Genomic DNA, 21,433 nt, shown 5'->3' with positions numbered 1-21,433 from the left:
GTTTGGCCTGTGTGAGTAGGTGGGCATGCCTGTAAAGGGGAAGACTTGTGGGTACCCATAGAACCCATTTTCATTCACGTATCTTGAGGTCAGAGGTCAAAGGACCCCTTTGAAAAATCGCCATGCCAGTTCACAGCAAAAATAGACAGTGAAAATGTTCTATTTACAGTATATTGACATCATACCAGCAACATTACTACCGTTTCATTGTCCATATCTGTAGAATGAGTCACAGAACAAATTTTATATTTATATTTAACTTCCTGTTCCAGTTTCCCGTTTTTTGTATTTTATTTTGTGTTTTTTTATATTGTTTTCGTCCCACTTTGACCTTTTTCTGTCTTTTTCTTTGTGCTCCACTTAGTGTACAAGATGGGTGGGGTTTGCCTTGTGAAGACATTATATTGTAGAAAGAAGATAAAAGACTATAAATACAGGAGTTCCAGGGCATAACACATAACACTTTCAGAAAAGTTTAAAGCTTTGAATGTGTGTGTGTTCCATCTTTGAGAGAACAGGCTGTTCTGTTTGGGACACTGGAGTTAAGGTGAGAGTGTGAGCTAAGGTCATGCAGTACAACCCGTTCATATTTGCACCACGGCAGCTGTTGTTGGTAGGAACTGAAACTGAACCAAAAAAATGTAAGAGAGAGGGAATAGAGCAGATGGAAAAACTGGCTCTTGTTTCTATAAGGCAGTGAGATCACTTCCTGTTGGGTTCCCGTGTTGGCGAGAACAGACAAAGACACCAGAACACCTAGTACTCCCAGAACCATGATGCTGGGTGGAGCCGCGGCGGGCAGCTGGTGCGTTACTTACTGAAATATTCACATAATCTCCTTTTTCTTGTCTTTATTTACCTAAATATATATTTTAAATGTAATGTAAGGTTCCTCTTCTCAAACTAATGATCAGGTCACAACATCCAGTTACCACATAAAACAGTTTAATTCCATTGTCTGTGTCTATTCTTTTATACTCTGTGTTTAGCTTTAATAATATACTACTACTACTACTACTACATAAATACTACTACTAGTACAGCACAAAATACAATGGAAATTGTTCCGACAGCCCATTATTCAGAAACCCCAATAGTCTGAAAAATGTCCCATTGGAGCAAACAACAAACAGAAGCACTAATGGCTAATTATTATGCAGTATGACGTTATCAGACCTTCTCGATTTTTTTCCGCACATGGGAGGAGATAGCTTTCAGGGCTTTCTACCAGAAATCTCCTTAGGTTTAGGCAACAAAAATACTCGGCTAGATTTAGGAAATGATCATCCATCCATCCATCCATTATCTGTAATCGTTTATCCTATTTAGGGTCGCGGGGGGGCTAGAGCCGATCTCAGCTGACATTGGACGAAGGCGGGGTACACCCTGGACAGGTCGCCAGACTATCACAGGGCTGACACATAGAGACAGACAACCATTAATTTTCACATTCACACCTATGAGTGAAAATAGACCCTTTCTGGCAGAAACTAAACTAAATCCCTTCAGTAAACCAGCTTAACTCGGTTGAACGTTTCATTTTTCAACCAAAATAAAACACATTGGCAATAGGGTTATAAACTGCAAACTGTCCTCCTACAGTAGGAAACAGTTGAAGACTTTCTTTGCCTCGTCACTCATTTAAAATGTAAATTAACTTAATAAACTGACTTTTCACTATTCAATTGTTCTGATAAATTCGTTTCACAAAACAGAACTCTGATTTATAGAAAATGTTCTAAAAAAATTGCATGGACATGTTGACTGGTGGTGTTTCGGGATGTCAAACAGTAACATCACACATCTTACTTTAGTTTATTTAACTTAGTTCACAGAAGAGCTGTTAAAGTTTAATATCAGCTGAAATGAAACGTCTTTCTTTAAGAGACATACAAAGTCATACATTAGGATTTAGCAGTATCATCTGTGTAACGGGGGAACCCAGATCTGTTAAATTGAGCAATATGTTAATGGAGTCTGGCAGTCACTGGATTCCAACTACTCCAGTGTGTATTTTCGGACCAACGGGCCGTCAGACGGCAGTCTTCCAGGTGTGTGAGGTTATTGGTTGCATGTGAGGCATTTCAGTGCAGAGATCCTTTCACGCTGATATCAGATATGGGTCACTTCAAACATGAATGTGAATAGCCTTGGCAGAAAGATTGGACCTGGGGAAAAAAAAATCTGTGTGCTCGGTAGATGCAACCTTATTTAACTTCTCTGGGGTACAATAAATTTCACCATACCGTCAAACATCAATCCATCTCCCTCCAGTCCACTATTTCTCTATCAGTCTATCTATTTGCAGGATCCAGAGCTTCATCTAGCTGTTGTTTTTTTTATTATTGTAAGCAATAGTCATGACAAGAAAAGTAGGGTATTTTCTGTTTCCATCACCAACAGCATACACTGGCACTGAAAGTTGCCACTCACACAGACACACACTCACCAACACGTTGTGGTTCCAGTCATGCAAAGTTCTTTGGAAGTGGACGTCTTTCTGTGATTCTTGGAAAAGACAGCTTTTGTATTGTAGTTCTTCTATTTCTCAGAATTTCTTATGCCAACCACAAACACTCTGTGAAACCGACGTGTGGTTGAACCAGGAAGTCATCTGCAGACAACAGACAGAGGGTTTTATTGTTTGCTTTCCAATAAAGCTTGAAAACCTGTCTGATCGTCTTATCACTTGTGTTTCTCGGCCTGTTTCACAACACTACCAACATTGCCATGTTCCAAAATCTCATCAATTACCAGGTAAATAAAACATTACTATAACCCAAAGGACAACTACGGAGCCCCCCTAAAACTCCTAGGAGAACATTTTTATTAACTTGTTTCCTCAAGTTAGTAACTCGTTCCCTCGAGTTCGCTTTTGCATCATTTTGGTGAATTTGTAATGGATAAATACTCAATAACTTCAGTAATGTACAGTGTAGTACCATCAAAATTACTTCACACATCAATGATCTCCTCATAGTTGTACTACAACACTTAGTTTGGAAAAATATTATTTTGCATAATTCTTTTAAATTTTGTTATGGGAAAAATATTCAATAACGTCAGTATTATGTAGTGTAGTACCACCAAAATTACTTCACACATCAATGGTCTCTTCCTGATTATACTTTTAAAACTAATTAAGACATTTGATGGCACTACACTTATAAAAGTGAAGTTATTGAATATTTTTCCCATTAAAAATCCACCAAAATTATGCAAAAGCATATTTTTCCAAACTAAGTGTTGTAGTACAACTATGAGGAGACCATTGATGTGTGAAGTAATTTTTATGGTAGTAATGACAGTAACCTCTTTATTGCCAGTGGTGGCAACAAGGAAGTATTATGCTTAATTACAGTTGTAAGGTACTGTTTGAATATTTCCACTCTATACAACTAAATACATCTCCTCCACTTCTACTCGTTGGGACTCGCTCCTTTCTATTTTAGAGAAATGAACATTGTATAACATTGTACAACATTGTTATTCTACTACATTTATCTGACAGCTTGTGACAGGTTACCTTGTACACATAAAATATGTGATCAACATGTAAAATGTGATGCATATAGATTAAATTATCATAAAGTAGTTAAAAGGATCTCCACCTTGAAAAGACTTTAAGTAAATGTAAGTACATTTTGTTGATAATACTTCTGCAATTTTACTTCAGTCAAACTTTTGAATACAGGGCTTTAACACTGTGTCTGTATCACACTGTGGTATTGATACTTTTACTAAGTAAAAGACCTATATAGAGTATATAAAGTATTTCTTTTGCCACTGCCAATATCAACATTCTCCCTCCATGCCGGAAGCTGCGACACGTTCTCATCCCAACTCGTCACAAACTGACGCTTCGTCGGACCCCTCGGCGTCACTTTACGGTCGCAGTAAACAGTAAAGTGCTTTACATTGTGAATTCAAACAAACGCTTGCTTAAGTTTAGACAACAAAACCACTTAGTTTTAGGAAAAGAGATCATGGCTTGGCTTAGAACTACTACAACTACGTTTGTAAAGTGAAAATTAAACGTAACATTAAGACGGGACATTAACGAACAGCTAATTGTGTGATGGATATTGTGGTATTAAAGGTTTACATGCATGTAATCTGTATGAAATGTAACATCATAGTTTTGCAACTTTAAGAAACAGATATTGTAAGCATTTATAATCCTGCAGAGGAAAGGATTCAGTGTCATCAGTTCACTTATTTGTTAGTTTCCCTTTTGTTTAGATCCCCTGCAGTGGAGGATGTTGAAACCTGGCACGGAGAGGATGTTTGAAGATTGTCTTTACTTCTTTATGAGGCTGCATGTACCTCATTACAGGGCGCTCTCTCACTAGGAGTGACGCCATGCGTGCACGTATTAAAGGCCTTTAGGTTTGATCAAAAGCTCCAGTGCTGAGAAATGAAGCCAACGCAGAAGCGCCTAATGCTTAGGATGGGTTAAACGCAGAGGTCACATTCATATATGTACCGTGGTACCACCAGCCGCCATCTTACCGTGACTTCCGTTGCTCCTAAAGTAGTGTTATTATGGTATGGACGGCCTCTGAGCGACACCAACGGCGTTACCCCGGTTTTGCACTCGGCGGCTCGCGTTACCACAGTCTTGGATAGGGAGAAGTGAGCGGAGGGTTTCACTAGCAGCTCTGTGAGGCTGTATTTAGACACAGCGGAGCTAAATGCTAATGCCAGCATGTTAATATGCTCACAGTGACAATGCTAACATGCTGATGCTAAGCTAGTATAATGTTGACCATGTTCATCATCTCAGTTTATCGTGTTAGCCTGTGAACATTTCATAATCAGCACTAAATACACAGTTCAGTTGAGGCTTGCAGGTATTTGGTCATAAACTAAAGTCATTGGACAAACTGAATATGTGACCTGATGATGAGAACAAGCCACATGCATCAAAACACCATTTCAGCTTATAAGAAGTCAACATAAAATTCAACGTACCTCTGTGTTTCTCTTCTCCCTCCTTTTTCCTCCTGCTTTCTCTTTCACTGTAGAAGTACCTGCTCTCTAAAATCAACCCGGACGACTTCACCTTCCTTCATCTTTTCCCGTGAGGAGCTTTCAAACCTCTGAGGAGCTGAGCTGAAATTCCACAGGGTCAGTTAAGTCAAGTTAGGTCAAGTTGGCAATTGAATACCTTCTCCCCTTCTCTATTCTTCTGTAACCCGCTCTCCTCTCTCTCTGTCTCTCTCTTTTTACCCTCTGTTTTTCTCTCCCCTATCCGTAGCCATGGTAACCCCACCAGTTTGTTTGTTTCATTATTAACCCAACATGAAAAGCACAGCATCCTCTCACAGTTTGCTGTTATGTGAGTGTAACCTGTGCATGTGTGTGTGTGTGTGCGTGTACTTGTTTTCATGACAAATGAGGACAATTCTATGATAACACACCTTCAATATCAGGACGCTCGAAAAAATTAGGACATTTTGGCGTCCTCATTTTTCTGAGCTCACCACAGTGTTCTGGAGCCTCCGTAGCATTAAAATCAGGTCTGACCAAAATATAGCCTTAGACAAAATCTCAACAGATTGATGTATTTGTAGAAGCATGGCTCGGAAATACTTTGATTCCCAGGTCTCTAGGACCTTGGGAAAGGCACATCCCCATTTGTCACGTTTTTTTCGAAAGTCCTGATATTGTCTATAAACACGTATGTGTGTGTGCTCACACAGATCAGCTTTTTAACTTGATGTGTTTATGAGTGTCATGAGCCGGCTCATGAGCGGTGCGTACAAGTTTATTATTAAACATACAATAACCCAAAAACCATAGTGAGGTGATGAGGTGTGTGAATCAGTGTTATCAGTGTGTCAGCAGATGGATGAGTGGTTGTGTGGTGAATGAAGGGTGTAAAACCTAATCTAGTAACATAGCCAAAGCCAACCAAACAAGAACATGGTGGTGTAGGAATGGAGAGATCTCAGCTTTATGTTTAAATCATGTTAATAAATCTATTTAGTATAAAATAGTGTTTTTTCCTGTTTTGTTTTCTTTTACTGACTTATACAAATAAAATTCTTCTGAATATCTGGATGAAAAATGATTCTCCCTGTTGCAGCAAAAAAAATAATTTCAGCCATTTTCCTGCGTTGCAGTTGTGCAACTCTTTTTCATAATCCAAACACAGATGTTAGCCAGAAATGACACATCTTATTGCTCAATTAGTACAATGTGAGGCACAATTTAAAAAAATTATTATATTATCATTTGAGTTACATTTGTTTTTATTGATGTTTCTTCCAATATACAATTCCAATATCGTACAAAAGGTGTGAACGGTTTGCTTGTGTTTTACAAAAAAAGAGCAAGGACGTGCAGTTTCTAACAACCTGGATTTGGAAATACAATCACAACTTGGTAAACTTAGTTTTTATTTTGCAACAGATGTTCAGAAGTGTGTCTTCAAAACAGCTCTAAGTGTTGCTGATGAAGGACTTTATGGATTTCTCAAAGATAGTCAGAAAATAGTCTGCTTAGCTCTGTGACTTGAGTATAAAGGTAAGACATGAGAAGCACAAACTGTAGCTACTGGGTCTGTAAAGTATACTAGAATATACTCCTGCACTTATTATAACATGTGGACATGCAGTTTTCTCTCCCTGCTGAGGAACACTGTGAACTTTTATTTATTGTGTGAGATGTTGAAGAGGTTCTGTCAAAACCAGTTGTTGAATACTAATATGATGAAATACCTGCAGTGTCTTCTTTACTACAATGATGAGTTCACTGTCCAGCGCAGTAACAGATATTAGTTCATCTTAAAATGTGGACAGAAAACCACAGAAACATATCTAAGTTTTAAAAAATGAAAGCGACCGTTAACACATTTCTACTAACTACATTTCTTTGTTAATATCGCAAAGTTAGCTAACTTATTTTAAAATGAGTTAACTCAAAATACTTAAACATTGATGAAATAAATAAACTTGTTTTTCTCTTCGAAAAGAAAAAAACAAGAATTACCGCCTCACGGTTGTATGCCTCCCCCAAACAGTCAAGTTGCAGTTTACATCCATGTCTGTTGAAAATGTCATCACTTCATCATTTTATTATAATAAACATTCATGTGAAATTGTCATAATTAGCATTTAAATTCTTGAGTTATGGCGAAAAATGTATTTTGTGAGGTCACAGTGACCTTTGACCACCAAACTCTAATCAGTTCATACTTGAGTCCATGTGGACGTTTGTGCAAGTTGTGTGCTGAGTTTAATTTCGAATCCAGTTTCCATCATTTTAAATCAAGTTTAACTACATTATGATGACACTTAACCTTTACACAACCAAGTCAGTCAGAAAGAAAGCATTCACATCATCAGTTCAGTGTTCACTGCATCCATTCAGATAAACCACCTTTGTGGTAAAACAGAGGGAATGGTGACATCTGCTGGCAGAAAGCAGCTCCAGCAGGAACAACAGAACATGAGCGGTGGTGATAACTACCGCTTCAACACGGATTTCTGAGGGGAAAAAGCTCCACGGGGTTCTGTGTTAAGTCATGTAATGTGAAAACTAGCAAAGTCACACATAAAACTGGAATTTTCCTGTATGTACATGATTAGTAAATATAAAATCTAGAGTATGCATGTTAATCAGTTCTGTTTGTCTATTTTGCCTCAAACATTATATCAAATATTAAGGTGCTGACTTTATACCAAAATCCAAGTATATAATCTCTTTGTAGTCAGTTGAGAAACTTAAGTGAAGCCTTGACTGAATTCTGAGTAACAGACGTCTCTTTCCCAATGTAAGTCTATGGGAAAAAGTATTTTTGGGCCCAATGGCATCACGTGAAGCACACGGAAGTTTTAGTACCGCCGTTTGGCCACTATGAAAATGGGCATCAAAGCCCGGCACTCTTCCTGAGGGCTTGGTTTTAATAGGGTAACTTTATTAACTTCCACTGTTATTTAGAAATATGTGGAAATAAACAGCAAAACTCCATCGTTCCACAGGGTGGAGCTGCGACACGGAGCAAAGCAGAAAGATCTATTTAAATGTGTAAATCAACAGTTATGTTGCCATAAACTGAACTATTCTGCAGAAGCATTTGGGGTTCATAATATATGAATGAATAAAAAAAAAAGACAAAATAAGATCCAGGTCCGGGTGGTGAACCTCTGTGAAACATCAATACACGGCTGATCCTCTCAACACATCTTCGTTTCTGATCACTCAGACTCTGACAGAGATCACCACCAGCTGTTGACAGAAAAATAGAACAGAAGTCATGAATCAGAGTTTACAGAGACTCTCTTCATCAGCAGTCAGTCAGTGATGCAGCACACAGTTCATTTATGAAACTATCATTGGCAGCAACAACCTCCATATCTCCGCTCACTACTCAATATCTCCAACAGTAACCGCAATTTATGTTCTAGCAAATTCATTAGTATGGTCGTTCCTAAAGTCTGCACCTCCTCTGGTCGTCATCCATTCCAGTTTGCTGCTCCTAGTGACTGGAACGAGTTGCAAAAGACGCTAAAACTCCAAACCCTCATCCCGTTACCCTCCTTTAATGGCTCTTTGGGCAGACCACATCATGGTTACTAAATGTAACCGTGGTTCTATGAAATAAGAGCCAGTTATTTGAGGCTTCAGTCAGACTGATCTCAGAGCTGTGACAGAGATGAACTGATCAATGAAAGAACAAAGACTTTCTGATCAGATTTGATGGTACGACAGTTTGATGGATGAGGACCACTGTCTCTATACATGTTGTGATGCTGTCAGCTGTAATCCAGCTTTATTTCCTGGAGACATGAGCACAACAACAATATCTTCTTCACATCAACTCTAACACATGATCACAACAAGCTTCTGGCTGATCTGATTGGCTGACTGTTCTCTCTCTCTGTGTGTGTCACCGTTCTCCTCTCACAGCTTAACGGTGGAAACACATCACAACAATACTGCTGAAACCAGCATGGACCGACTCCGACCCTCTACTGACCTCAGAGTCTCCAGTCTACAGTGTGGACTCTCCGCCAGATCAGACAGCAGCTTCACATGTGAATCCTTCAGGTTGTTTCCACCCAGCTGCAGCTCTCTCAGATGGGAGGGGTTGGATTTCAGAGCTGAGGCCAGAGAAGCACAGCTGATCTCTGACAACCTGCAGTAAGTCAATCTGAATAAAGAATAAATGATGAAGATAAAAATCAGATGTGTCTACTAAAATGAGTAGAGTGACTTTGTGTATCATTGTGTTATTGTGGATCATCATAATGTCAGCCTTCTACAGACATCATCCAAATGTCACCACAACATTCATACACCTGTTCATGTTAACACACATCAATAACATGCTGCTGATCTCTGTGTTCATCTATGTGTGTGTGCTGAAGATTCAATATCAATGATCATGACAGACATTATTAGTGAAAACAAATTGAAATGAACAGAAACCAGAGAAATATTTCTACTTCAACAATTAACTTGATCAATTTAAAATACATATTAGTTCAGAGGATCTTCTGTATCGAGATGTGACCATTTTGTTTGTACATAAATCAGGTTATATTGTTAATTAAACATACAAGATCTATAATAGTAACAGAGAGACAGTGAACTGACCTCAGAGTCTCCAGTCTACAGTGTGGACTCTCCAGAAAACCACACAATAGCTTCACTCCTGAATCCTGCAGCTTGTTGTCATTCAGCTTCAGCTCTCTCAGATGGGAGGGGTTGGACTTCAGAGCTGAGGCCAGAGAAGCACAGCTGATCTCTGACAAACTGCAGTCCCACAATCTGAATAAAGAATAAATGATGTAACTTTAGAAGACAACGTTCCTGCTTGAAATCATTCAATGTTCAATAATCTGTTCAGAGCTGAAGAAGGTTTAGAACGTAGAAGTGTAAAAAATGTAAACACCAAACACCTGAAGCCAACAGGATGCAGGTTAAAAAACTGTAAAATACAAAAAGTGAAACAGAGCTCTCATTAATATTAATGACAACGTGCTGCTACTACAATAAAGACGTAGTGACTTCACCTCTTAAACTCTGACAGCTCTACCTGTGGATCCATCTATAAAAACTCATGTTATGCAGCAAAACACAAATAAAAACCACAGAAATTGATTCAAGATTCGACTCAAGATCTCAAAGTTTCCAAAGATGTCAAATATGTCAGGATAAATTTTGGGGAAATGTGAATAAGACATCTATAATATATATTTCAGGAATAGTGGAGTCATAAAATCAAAGCATCTTCAGTTTGAACTATTCAGTCAGTAAAAGCATCATATAGCTTCGTAAAATTTATAGAAAAAGCAAATAATGAATATATTTGTTATTGTCTGATAGCTGATATAGAGATTATTTATTTTTTCTTTATATTTATTTATTACATGGCTGTGTTGAATGCTAGATTCTGATTGGTTAAGAGTCTCCAGTCTACAGTGTGGACTCTCCAGAAAACCACACAAGAGCTTCACTCCTGAATCCTGCAGCTCGTTGTTACCCAGCTTCAGCTGTCTCAGATGGGAGGGGTTGGACTTCAGAGCTGAGGCCAAAGAAGCACAGCTGATCTCTGTCAAACTGCAGCTCCTCAATCTGAATAAAGAATATATGACGTAACTTTAGAAGACAATGTTCCTGCTTGAAATCATTCAATGTTAATGCTACTGGTGTGCATGTTTCTGATCAAACTGTCAGAAACAGACTCTATGCGGGTGGCAGCCATTCTCAACCAGTGGGCCGTGGCCCACCGGTGGGCCGCAGAGCGCCATCTAGTGGGCCGCAGAGGCAGTGGTACTAGATTATTTTTTTTATCATTATTTAGCAAAGTGAACAGGTAAAACCTAAAGGAGGTAAGATGCCAGCTGCCGTAAAACCAAAGCCTATTGAAGGAGGCTGAGACACGGGTGGACACGGGTCTTGTATTGGGTATAACATATGTGCAGTGTAACTGGAGCTGCGGTCGTGCGTTGCGATCGGCTCAATTTCGGCGAGTGCAGAGCAGATATTACTGCGCATGTGCGGTACCCCGAAGGCGCGTTGATTAAGTGTGACCCAACCTCCTTCAATAGGCCTTGTGTAAAAACACCAAACATCATCAGGTAGAGACAAACGTGTTTGCCACTGTTAGCTGGCTAACGTTGATGCAGATCATTTGCAGCTGTTGTACCACAGTGAAGTAAGGTGGCTTTCAAGGGGACATGTGCTTAATCGCCTTTTTGAACTGAGAGAAGAAGTGCACACATTTCTGGAAGAGCAGCACTCCCCTCTTGCTGAGCATTACACTGATGGTAACTTTTGTGCAAAACTGGCCTACTTATCAGATATATTTGACCAGATAAATCAGCTCAATATATCAATGCAAGGCAGAAACAGCACAGTGTTTTTGGTTTCAGACAAAATTGAGGGCTTCAAGAAAAAACGTATTCTGTGGAACAAAAAGAGTCAAGGAGGGACGATTTGACGTGTTTTCACTCCTAAGTGAAACTTTGGAAGCCACTCCTCATGTCAACATATCCAGTGTTATAACCCAGCATTTGACTCAGTTGTCAGGAAAGTTTACATACTACTTCCCAGAAGATGCACCAGATGGAAACCTTTGGATTTTGGACCCTTTCTCTGTGGATCCTGCTTCAGAAGACATAGCTCTCTCCACTGTGTTGGAAAATGAACTGATGGAACTATCAGCAGACAGCAGCCTGAAGCTTCAGCTCACACAAGTAGACCTTGCTTCATTTTGGATACTGGCTGCCAGTTAATATCCCTCTCTGTCAAAACGGAAAATCAAATTTCTGTTGCCTTCCACCACCACCTATTTATGTGAGTCAGGGTTTTCCATTGTGATTGTCACAAAATCAAAGGCAAGGAACAAACTGAAAGCAACTTTGAATGCTACTCTGTGTGTCAGCCTCTCACCCATCCCACCACGACTTGATCTCATTATTTCCCAGAGGCAAGCCCAAGTGTCTCACTGAGGGTAAGCAGAATATGTATTTTGGTCATTACAGCTGACAGTGGCATAACACATATCTACAGCCCAGTTTATTATTTGTTGTATAAACATGTTAGATTTTTTACTCATTTATTTGGGAAGGTGGTCCTTGGAAATGTTTTGACAATCACAAGTGGGCCTTCAGTTGCAAAAGGTTGAGAACCCCTGCTCTAGTGGGACCTGTGCAGCTCGATTGGCATTCAGCTTCATTGGCAGGTACACCATTGGTGCCCCGTTCTCTTCACAGATGAGAGCAGGTTCACACTGAGCACATGTGACAGGTGTGAAAGAGTCAGGAGACACTGTGGTGAACGTTATGCTGCCTGTAGCATCATCCAGCATGACCAGTTTGGCGGTGGCTCAGTGATGGTCTGAGGAGGCATATCAATGGAGGGTCGCACAGACCTTCATGTCATAGCCAACGGTACCCTGACTGCTGTTAGGTACCGGGATGAAATCCTCAGAGCGATTGTCGGACCTTACGCTGGTGCAGTGGGCCCCGGGTTCCTCCTAGTGCAGGACAATGCCCGGCCTCATGTGGCCAGAGTGTGTAGGCAGTTCCTGTATGACGAAGGCATTGATGGCATTGATGCCATTGAGTGGCCCTCACATTCCCCTGACCTAAATCCAATTGAGCCCCTATGGGACATTATGTATCACTGCATCCAACACCGCCAAGTGCCGCCACAGACTGTCCAGGAGCTCACTGATTCCCTGATCCAGGTCTGGGAGGAGATCCCCCAGGACACCATCCGCTGACTCATCAAGAGCATGCCCAGACGTTGTCAAGAGTGCATACACGTACGCGGGGGGCGTATACACTACTGAGTCACATTATGAGTTGCCGTGATGAAATTTACGCAAGTTGGATCAGCCTGTGATTTACATTTTTGTACTTTGATTTTCAGTGTGATTTTGAATCCAGCCCTTGATGGGTTGATGATTTTGGTTTCCATTGACCGTTGTCACGTAATTTTGTTCTCAACAAATTATACAATGTACATCAGTAATGATTTTCAACTTTAATAATTCGTTCATCAAGATCTGATGTATGATTTCAGTGTTCCCTTAATGTTTTTGAGCAGTGTTTTTTAGGAATAGTTGAGTCATAAAATCAATGCATCTTAGGTTTAAACTATTCAGTCAGTATAAGCATCATATAGCTTCATACATATTTTAGAAAAAAACAAATACTGAATATATTTGTTATTGTCTGATAGCTGAAATAGAGATTATTTATTTATTCTTTATATTTATGTATTTTTTTATTATAATTTCTTTGAAAAAAGAAACATGATGAAAGTCGAGAGTTTTGATATATGAAGGTTTTAAATGTGTAGCTCAACATTGCTCTGCCACAGTCAATGGACTAAACCACTGAAGAAGAAAATGTACCTTAGCATTAAGATACTAAGTGTGGACCAGTATAATATCAGCCCTATGTCTGCAGTTTAGTGTCACCTCAACTTTCACATCATATTAATCTCAGTATTTTACTTCCTGCTCGTGTGGTGACTGGTCGGCTCGGAGAGTAGTTTCTTTTTTATCTATCAGTCTGTTATTTATTCTATATGTCGCTCATGTTCCATACGTACCGTATACTGCACTATTTTGCACTACTATAAGTATCTTACTAGTATCATAATTTATTAGTACTATATTAGTATCATTATTTTTAACTTTCAATATGTTTACATTTTTCCTGTATTGTGTTGGTAATTGTACTACTCTATGAGCCTCTACACTTGCCACTCAGGGACAAATAAAGTGATTTGAATTAACTGAATGAGTACTGAAGTAAAAAATGGTGTCTGACCTCAGAGTCTTCAGTCTACAGTGTGGACTCTCCAGAAAACCACACAGGAGCTTCACTCCTGAATCCTGCAGCGTGTTTCCACCTAGCTGCAGCTCTCCCAGATGGAAGGGGTTGGACTTCAGAGCTGAGGCCAGAGAAGCACAGCTGATCTCTGACAAACTGCAGTCATACAATCTGAAGAAAGAATAAATTATGTAACTTTAGAAGACAATGTTCCTGCTTGAAATCATTCAATGTTTAATAATCTGTTCAGAGCTAAAGAAGGATTAGAACGTAGAAGTTTAGAAAATGTAAACTCCAAACACCTGAAGCCAACAGGATGCAGGTTAAAAAACTGTAAAATACGAAAAGTGAAACAGAGCTCTCATTAATACTGAAAATCAGGCAACAAAAAAAATCAGCAAAGTGCATTTGCTACTTACACAATGTGGGTGCTGGGCATGAAAATGACAACTGCATCATTGCTGTGCGTCGTTTTGCACTGGGTGTAAGATAGGGCCCTCAGTGTGGATCAGTATAATATCGGCCTTATGTCTGCAGTTTAGTGTCACCCCAACTTTCACATCATATTAATCTCAGTGCAGAAGTAAAAAATGGTGTCTGACCTCAGAGTCTCCAGTCTACAGTGTGGACTCTCCAGAAAACCACACAACAACTTCACTCCTGAATCCCGCAGCTTGTTGATACTCAGATCCAGCTCTCTCAGATGGGAGGGGTTGGACTTCAGAGCTGAGGCCAGAGAAGCACAGCTGATCTCTGACAACCTGCAGTCCCACGATCTGAATAAAGAATAAATGATGAAGATAAAAATCACTTAATAATCCAATCAGATGTGTTCAGGTTTTAAATGTGTAGCTCAACATTACTATGTCCTAATCAATGAGCTTCTCCCTAAAATGAGTAGAGTGACTTTGTCATTGTGTTATTGTGGATCATCATAATGTCAGCCTTCTACAGACATCATCCAAATGTCACCACAACATCCATACACTTATTCATGTCAACAGACATCAATAACATGCTGCTGATCTCAGTGAAGTCTGGAATTAGAGGATCAATATTAAATCAGACTTGTTGGACTTCATTACTTCATTTATGACATGGCCTTCTTCTCACTGTATCTGGTAGCTTAGTAGGTTTATGTCATTTACAGGAAAGGTCCACATTTTTTCAAGTGTGTCTGTAAACAACTGCCACATGTCATATGTGCATTAAAAGAGTTATTGGTGGCAGTAATCATTCTTCCTGTGAAGTGGTCCCTTCATAACACCACTACACTGTAAGAAATTACTTCATAAGTTCAACTGAAACTAATATGAAGATTCAGCAGTCTGAGTCCGACAAATCAAATGAGTGTTTACCAGGGCTGGGACGATTCAACCTTCTCACAATTCAATATGTATTGTGATTTTTTAGTATTGCGATTCTACAAGTGATTCAATTTTGCGATTTATTGTGATTTTTGTTAACTTTTGTAACACTAGACCATGGGAAAAAGTTGAATCGTACACTTCTAGGGACTTTTACTTGGAAAATATCTAAATTAGAACAGTAAGAATGTTTGATTTTCATCATGTATGTAATCAGAGATGTCCTGAAGTCAAATATATCAGTCATTGTCAGGAAGATATTTATTACATTCTTTCCAGCAACTCAAAAATCAAAGAATAAAGACATTTCCCTCACAAATTAGTGGTATTTTCTTTTTAGGAACATGTAATGTTTTATACTTCTGGTGAATATAATCCAATCAATCTTATTTCCATATATGTTTTTTGTATATACAGTTCCCTTTGTTAACACCTTATTTTGAAAACCGGACGTAGTCACAAGTGTATACTTCCTCTAACTTCTCCAAGGTGGTCTCTAGCTCTCCCGTCATCTCCGTTCTCTTTATACACCCAGTCAGCTCCATTGGGGCCGTTTGAATGCATTTAACATAAGTGTCAGTATATGGGTGCTCTAAAGTAGCATTGGCTGATTTGACCACGGAGATGAGAGTGACGGCCGGCTTGACCACACGTTACCGCAATACGATAACGTTTCCTGTCCATGAAAGAGTTAGCATGCAGCTTTAGCCATGATGATGTCTGCTTTTCCTGCAATGTGTGAAACCCAAAGTGTGTCCATACTTTACTGGATGTGTAGTGTTTACCACCGCCGTTTTCTACTTTCTCTTTTCAGCTCGCTGTATTTTTGTTTTGGTTAGATCGGATATGACGTCATGTTACTCAGACTACAACAATAAAAGCAGTAACTTCCTTCAACCTCCACATAGACTCAAATGGAGCAAATATATCGATTCCGGCATTAACACATCGGTTTTAAGAGTCACAGACTGTTTTGTACCAAATTTCCTCTTTGTGTTACTAATCCTCCTGCAGCTCAACAACAAGGAAACTGTCAAACACAACATACTTACTCGATACATACTAAGGCTGGGCAATATATTGATATTATATCGATATTGTGATATGAGACGAGATATCATCTTAGATTTTGATATCGTAATATCGGGATATGGCATAAGACTTGTCTTTTCCTGGTTTTAAAGGCTACATTTCGATAAAGTGATGTAATTTTCTGAACTTACCAGACTGTTCTAGCTGCTCTATTATTTGTCATTTACACTTAGTCATGAGATCCACATTACTGATGATTATTTATCAAAAATCTCGTTGTGTAAATATTTTGTGAAAGCACTAATGGTGAATCCGACAATATCATCGCAATATCGATATCAAAGTATTTGGTCAAAATATTGTGATATTTGATTTTCTCCAAGTCATCCAGCTATAATACATATAACTCAGAATGCTGAAGCCTCCGATTAGTTTAAGATCAACTTTACAGGTCATTTTACACAGAACAAGACTGGATTTTGTCCTCATCTCGTCTTGTTTCACAGACAGAAGGAATGATGACAGACATCAATAACTCTTTGAATGTACATATGAACATGTGAGTATTGTATGGAGATAGACTTGAAAAAAATATGAACCCGCACAGATGTTTCTGATGCAGAATATTTATTTGGTTTTTGATGTAATCGAAATGCTGACACGAAGACAGAGCACAGTTAGATCTGCTGTCAAATAGAACGTTGGAATAGTTTAGAACGATAGAAACCTCTAATTTGATGGTGTCGTTCATAATCATCACTTACGTGCCTTTAAGTTGGTGCAATACGTGTTTGTTGAAGAGTGCTGTACCTTTAGACATGTTTAAATAGAGTGCTGCAGGAATGAGTCCTAAAACCCAGAAATGAGTTAGCATTTTAGCACTTCCTGTTCCCTCATCTGGAAGTCAATGGGTTTTTAGTTATATGCCTGAAATAAGGTCTGTGGTTAAAGGTCCATCGTGTAAGATCTGGCGGTATCTAGCAGTGACGCAATGAGATTGCAACCAACTGAAGCCTCTCCTGTGTGCAAAGCGTGTTGGAGAGCTACAGTGGCCGACGCGAAAACGCGTTTGAGAGCCATTTGGAGCAGAGCCAGTACATAGAGAGTGTGTGTACAAACTACATAAACTACAGTGAACTGACCTCAGAGTCTCCAGTCTACAGTTTGGACTCTCTAGTCCAGCAAACAGCAACTTCACTCCTGAATCCTGCAGGTAATTGTTACTCAGTTCCAGCCCTCTCAGATGGGAGGGGTTGGACTTCAGAGCTGAGGCCACAACTTCACAGTGAGTATCTGAGATCCAACAGTCAGAAAATCTGTCATGTCACAAAAATGACAAAATATGTTATTATGAAAGAGGACAGTTTATATTTACTTCATGCATTTGAAGACTAAACAGTTTCATATATACTTCTTTGATTAACATTTTGCTTTTCCCATCAGTGGTTTAGCTAATCGTATCTCACTGTTTGTCATGAAACAATAATTCTCATCACTCTCTCTCAAACCTGCAGACTTTTAATCTTTGTTTGTTTTCAATCTTGCAGATGAAGAGAGAGAAAATGTAGTTACATTGAGGCTTCCCTAATGTTCAGTCTGGCGGTGTGATCTGATCCCAGGTCTGTCTCCACAAAGTTAGCATGAGGCCTTCTTGATTAGAAAAGCATTTTTAAAACTCAGTGAATCCGTAATATTATTACACGGCTGTGTAGAATACTCGATTCTGATTGGTCAATCACGGCGTTCTGCGGTCTGTAATTTCTCTATAACAGACCGTTGCTATGGGCGCAGCTCTGATGTCAGACTCTGGCGGACTGTTTTTGTTTCAAAATATTGATTTTTTAAGTAAGGAGCCATGTAATAAGTGGGATGATGTACACCTAGCGGGTCATTGTTGTGAAAGCATCCCCGACAGGGCGATGCTGCACCGCGACGCGATGACCAGCTCGCTGTACATTATCCCTTACATAATACAGTTTAGAAAGTTGACCTCTCTTTGCTAGCTACCTGCTGCTGTCAGGTGCACGTCCATAAATGGGAAAAGTCAGTGACTGCTGCCAAACGATAGAGAAATGAAACAAATCGCATAATAATATTAGACCTGTACATAATTAAACATTCATATAATTAGATATTCTGATGACTGCATGGCGTTTTGTCATTAACACTCTTTTCTGAGCATCACACATATTGGTGTGTGAAAGATCTCTTAAACAGTCTGAATTCTACCATTCTGTTGTTATATATTCATCAGACCTCTGTTATTGGTGGAAGCTGTGTATTTCCTGCTACTACTCTTCTCTAAAGCAACAAGCGAGAGAAACACCTGAGTTTCCTTCTGTGAGTAACAGAATAAAAGGAAAAACTTAAAAACAAGATGATGGAACACAACTTGAATTCATTAGCAATAAAATGCACCATTGCTCGATTTAACACACTCGATTTTGTTATGTAACAAACACGTGGAACACTTATAAGAATATTATATTTTAAGAATAATTGTATAGTGTGTGTATTTGAAGAACTAAACTACTAACCTACACTGATCTATAAAGTTGATCACATCTGGACTTACAGAGCTTTTCTGCAGTTCCTCACAGCTGGAATCAGTCTCCATCGTCCCTCCATTGTTGTGTTGTACTTCTTCAGGTCCAACTCATCCAGAACCTCCTCTGATATCTGCAGCATGTAGGCCAGGGCTGAGCAGTGGATCTCAGAGAGTTTGTTCTCTGATCTGTTCTCTGACTTGAGGAACTCTTGGATCTCCTGATGTACCGAGTGGTCGTTCATCTCCGTCAGACAGTGGAGGATGTTGATGCTTCTGTCAGGAGAGATATTATCTCTGTTCATCTCCTTCAGGTTGTTGATGACTCTCTGGATGATTTCTGGACTGTTGTCTGTCTGACCCAGCAGGCCTCCTAAGAGCTTCTGGTTGGACTCCAGAGAGAGGCCATGAAGGAAGCGAACAAACAGGTCCAGGTGGCCATTTTTACTTTCAAGGGATTTCTCTATGGCTCTCTTCAGGAAGACATCCAGGGTTGAATAGACATATTTTTTTCCCAGGAAGGCCTTCAGTACCCCTGTGTAGCTGTTTGTGTAACAGTGGAACATGTAGACTGCAGCCAGAAACTCCTGAATGCTCAGGTGAACAAAGCAGTAGACTGTTTTCTGGAAGATCACACTCTCTCTTTTGAAGATCTCTGTACAAACTCCTGAGTACACCAAGGCCTCTGTGACATCAAGACCACACCGCTCCACGTCTTCTTGGTAGAACATGATGTTTCCTTTCTCCAGATGTTCAAACGCCAGCCTCCCAAGCTTCAGAAGAGCTTTCCTGTCGGCCTCTGTCAGCTCCTGTGGACTCATTTCATGTCCCTCACCATACTTCTGCTTCTTCCTCTTTGTCTGAACCACCAGGAAGTGTGAGTACAGGTCAGTCAGGGTCTTGGGCAGCTCTCCTCTCTGGTCTGTAGTCAACATGTGGTCCAGAACTGTAGCAGTGATCCAGCAGAAGACTGGGATTAGACACATGTCTCAAATACCTGGATCACCTGGTCAGTGTGGCTCCTCCCCTCTCCATTTACAGGAAACCTTTGAACTTAGAGTTTATCTTTGAGGGTGTGTGTGTTACTCACACAAATCAGCTTTTTAACACGGTGTGTTCATGAGAATCTCTTTTGGCTTGAACAGGTTGAATTAAAATTAGTTTTGGTCAAATGGTATCTCAGTTTTATGTTTAAATCAATTTGGTTAAAAACTAAAGTGCCTTTTCTGTAAAATTCCTGTTTGTTTTTTCAGACTTATATGACTAAGATCCTTCTCAACATCTGAATGAAAAAACTATTGTCTGTTGCATAATACAAAAACATAATTAAATCCATTCTCCTGAGTTGCAACTCTTTTTCATAATCCAAACATAGATGGTAGCCAGAAATGACACATCTTCTTGCTCAATTAGTACAACATGAAGCTGCATTTTGACAAATATAAACATTTTAGCAGAACGTTTTGTCTTCATCCTCAATGCATCATTGTCCACCAGGCCAGCTTACAGTAAAAACAGTCTCTTACTTTGACTCTGAGGGTCCAGGTTCATTACTGAAGTCCAGAGCAGCATCTATGGACTGGCCACTCTTCATAGACAGACAGCTGGGTACTATAGACTCTGCTCTCTGTCTGTACTGAACTCTGCAAACACCAAGATGATCAAACTCATATCACATGAATCCTTGATAAGTTCTCTGATGTTAAAGCCATATAATTAGCTCTAAATACACAAACTACTGTAACTGTCAATAATTAGGAGGTTTAAAAGTTTGTAGCCGTCCTATTTGATTACATTACAGCTTCTCTAGGTGACCAACAGCTGTCACAGATACTAAGAGGAAGATGGCACAAATGATTTAACTCTGTCTGTGTCACAAAGTTTGTTCAGTTTTAGTTAGCAAATAAACTTCAGTAAAAACTTTAACATACAAAACATAATCAACAGAAAACATTGGCGGAGATAGCTGAAAAATGAGTGTAATGGCAGGGAAAACCCAGATTTTTATCAATTGTATCCACATTTTGGCAAATTCCACGATATTCCAAATTTTACAGTTGATTCCATTTTTATTATCAAATTCAGCAGAGTCCCCTTTGTTCCCGTTTGTTTATGTGCTAAAAGTGTGATTAAGGTTTCTTTCACACCTGTAGTTGGGTTCATTTGGTCTGGACCAAGTGAACAAAATTATACATTGTTGTAGTTTAGTTCTGGTCCGGCACACTGACTTTTTACAAACCAACCAGAGGAGTAAACATGAAGTTATAATGACAGGTAACTGGTTGTCATCCTGCATCATCAGGACCCACAAGGGGAAATCTAATTCTGTGTCTGACAGAAATTTATGCAGCACTTTAATGCTTCTGATGTGTATATTTGTGTTTTTTGATTAATAAATACTAATAATAAACATTATTAGTATTATTAGACTGCAAATCAGCCACATGTTGTGATGAACAATGGTAGAGACAGGACTGTACAAAAACCCCTTTGCACGCTTTCAGATGACGTGAATGCATAGTGCGAACATCAGGGAGCGCAAGGACACGTGCATGAGGCGTATTACTGTGGAATCGCTGTCACACACTTTTTAGTTCATGAACTGACAGAGTACACAGAGTCGGATACAAGCACAGCAGCAGATGGATTTATTAGTAGTTTGGCTTTTGAAATCATGCTAAAATCAC

General features: G+C 39.4%; 1 protein-coding gene and 1 long non-coding RNA gene across 3 annotated transcripts in view; one reads left to right on the top strand and one right to left on the bottom strand.

Annotated features, from left to right (window-relative positions):
- LOC119500897 (uncharacterized protein C21orf62-like) overlaps window positions 1-14,720 on the bottom strand; it is a 30,654-nt gene extending 15,934 nt beyond the window's left edge. The window contains exons 1-2 of one of the 2 annotated variants that reach the window (XM_037790893.1): window positions 14,710-14,720; window positions 4,975-5,889 (exon numbers count right to left, since the gene is read on the bottom strand). The gene's annotated coding sequence lies outside the window, so the exon portion shown is untranslated. Of the gene's footprint in view, window positions 1-2,449; window positions 2,611-4,974; window positions 5,890-14,709 lie in introns of those variants that run through there. The other variant, XM_037790895.1, reaches the window with a different exon arrangement.
- Window positions 668-9,017, top strand: LOC119500898. Its single transcript, XR_005209710.1, has 3 exons — window positions 668-805; window positions 5,028-5,130; window positions 8,959-9,017. It is a non-coding gene; the product is annotated as an uncharacterized LOC119500898 (long non-coding RNA).
- Window positions 14,721-21,433: the final 6,713 nt, after the last annotated feature.

The sequence above is a fragment of the Sebastes umbrosus genome, chromosome 13, assembly GCF_015220745.1.
Source record: "Sebastes umbrosus isolate fSebUmb1 chromosome 13, fSebUmb1.pri, whole genome shotgun sequence".
NCBI lineage: Eukaryota > Metazoa > Chordata > Actinopteri > Perciformes > Sebastidae > Sebastes > Sebastes umbrosus.
The sequence above is the reverse complement of the archived record's forward strand: the minus strand, read 5'-3'. Positions and strand labels throughout refer to the sequence as shown.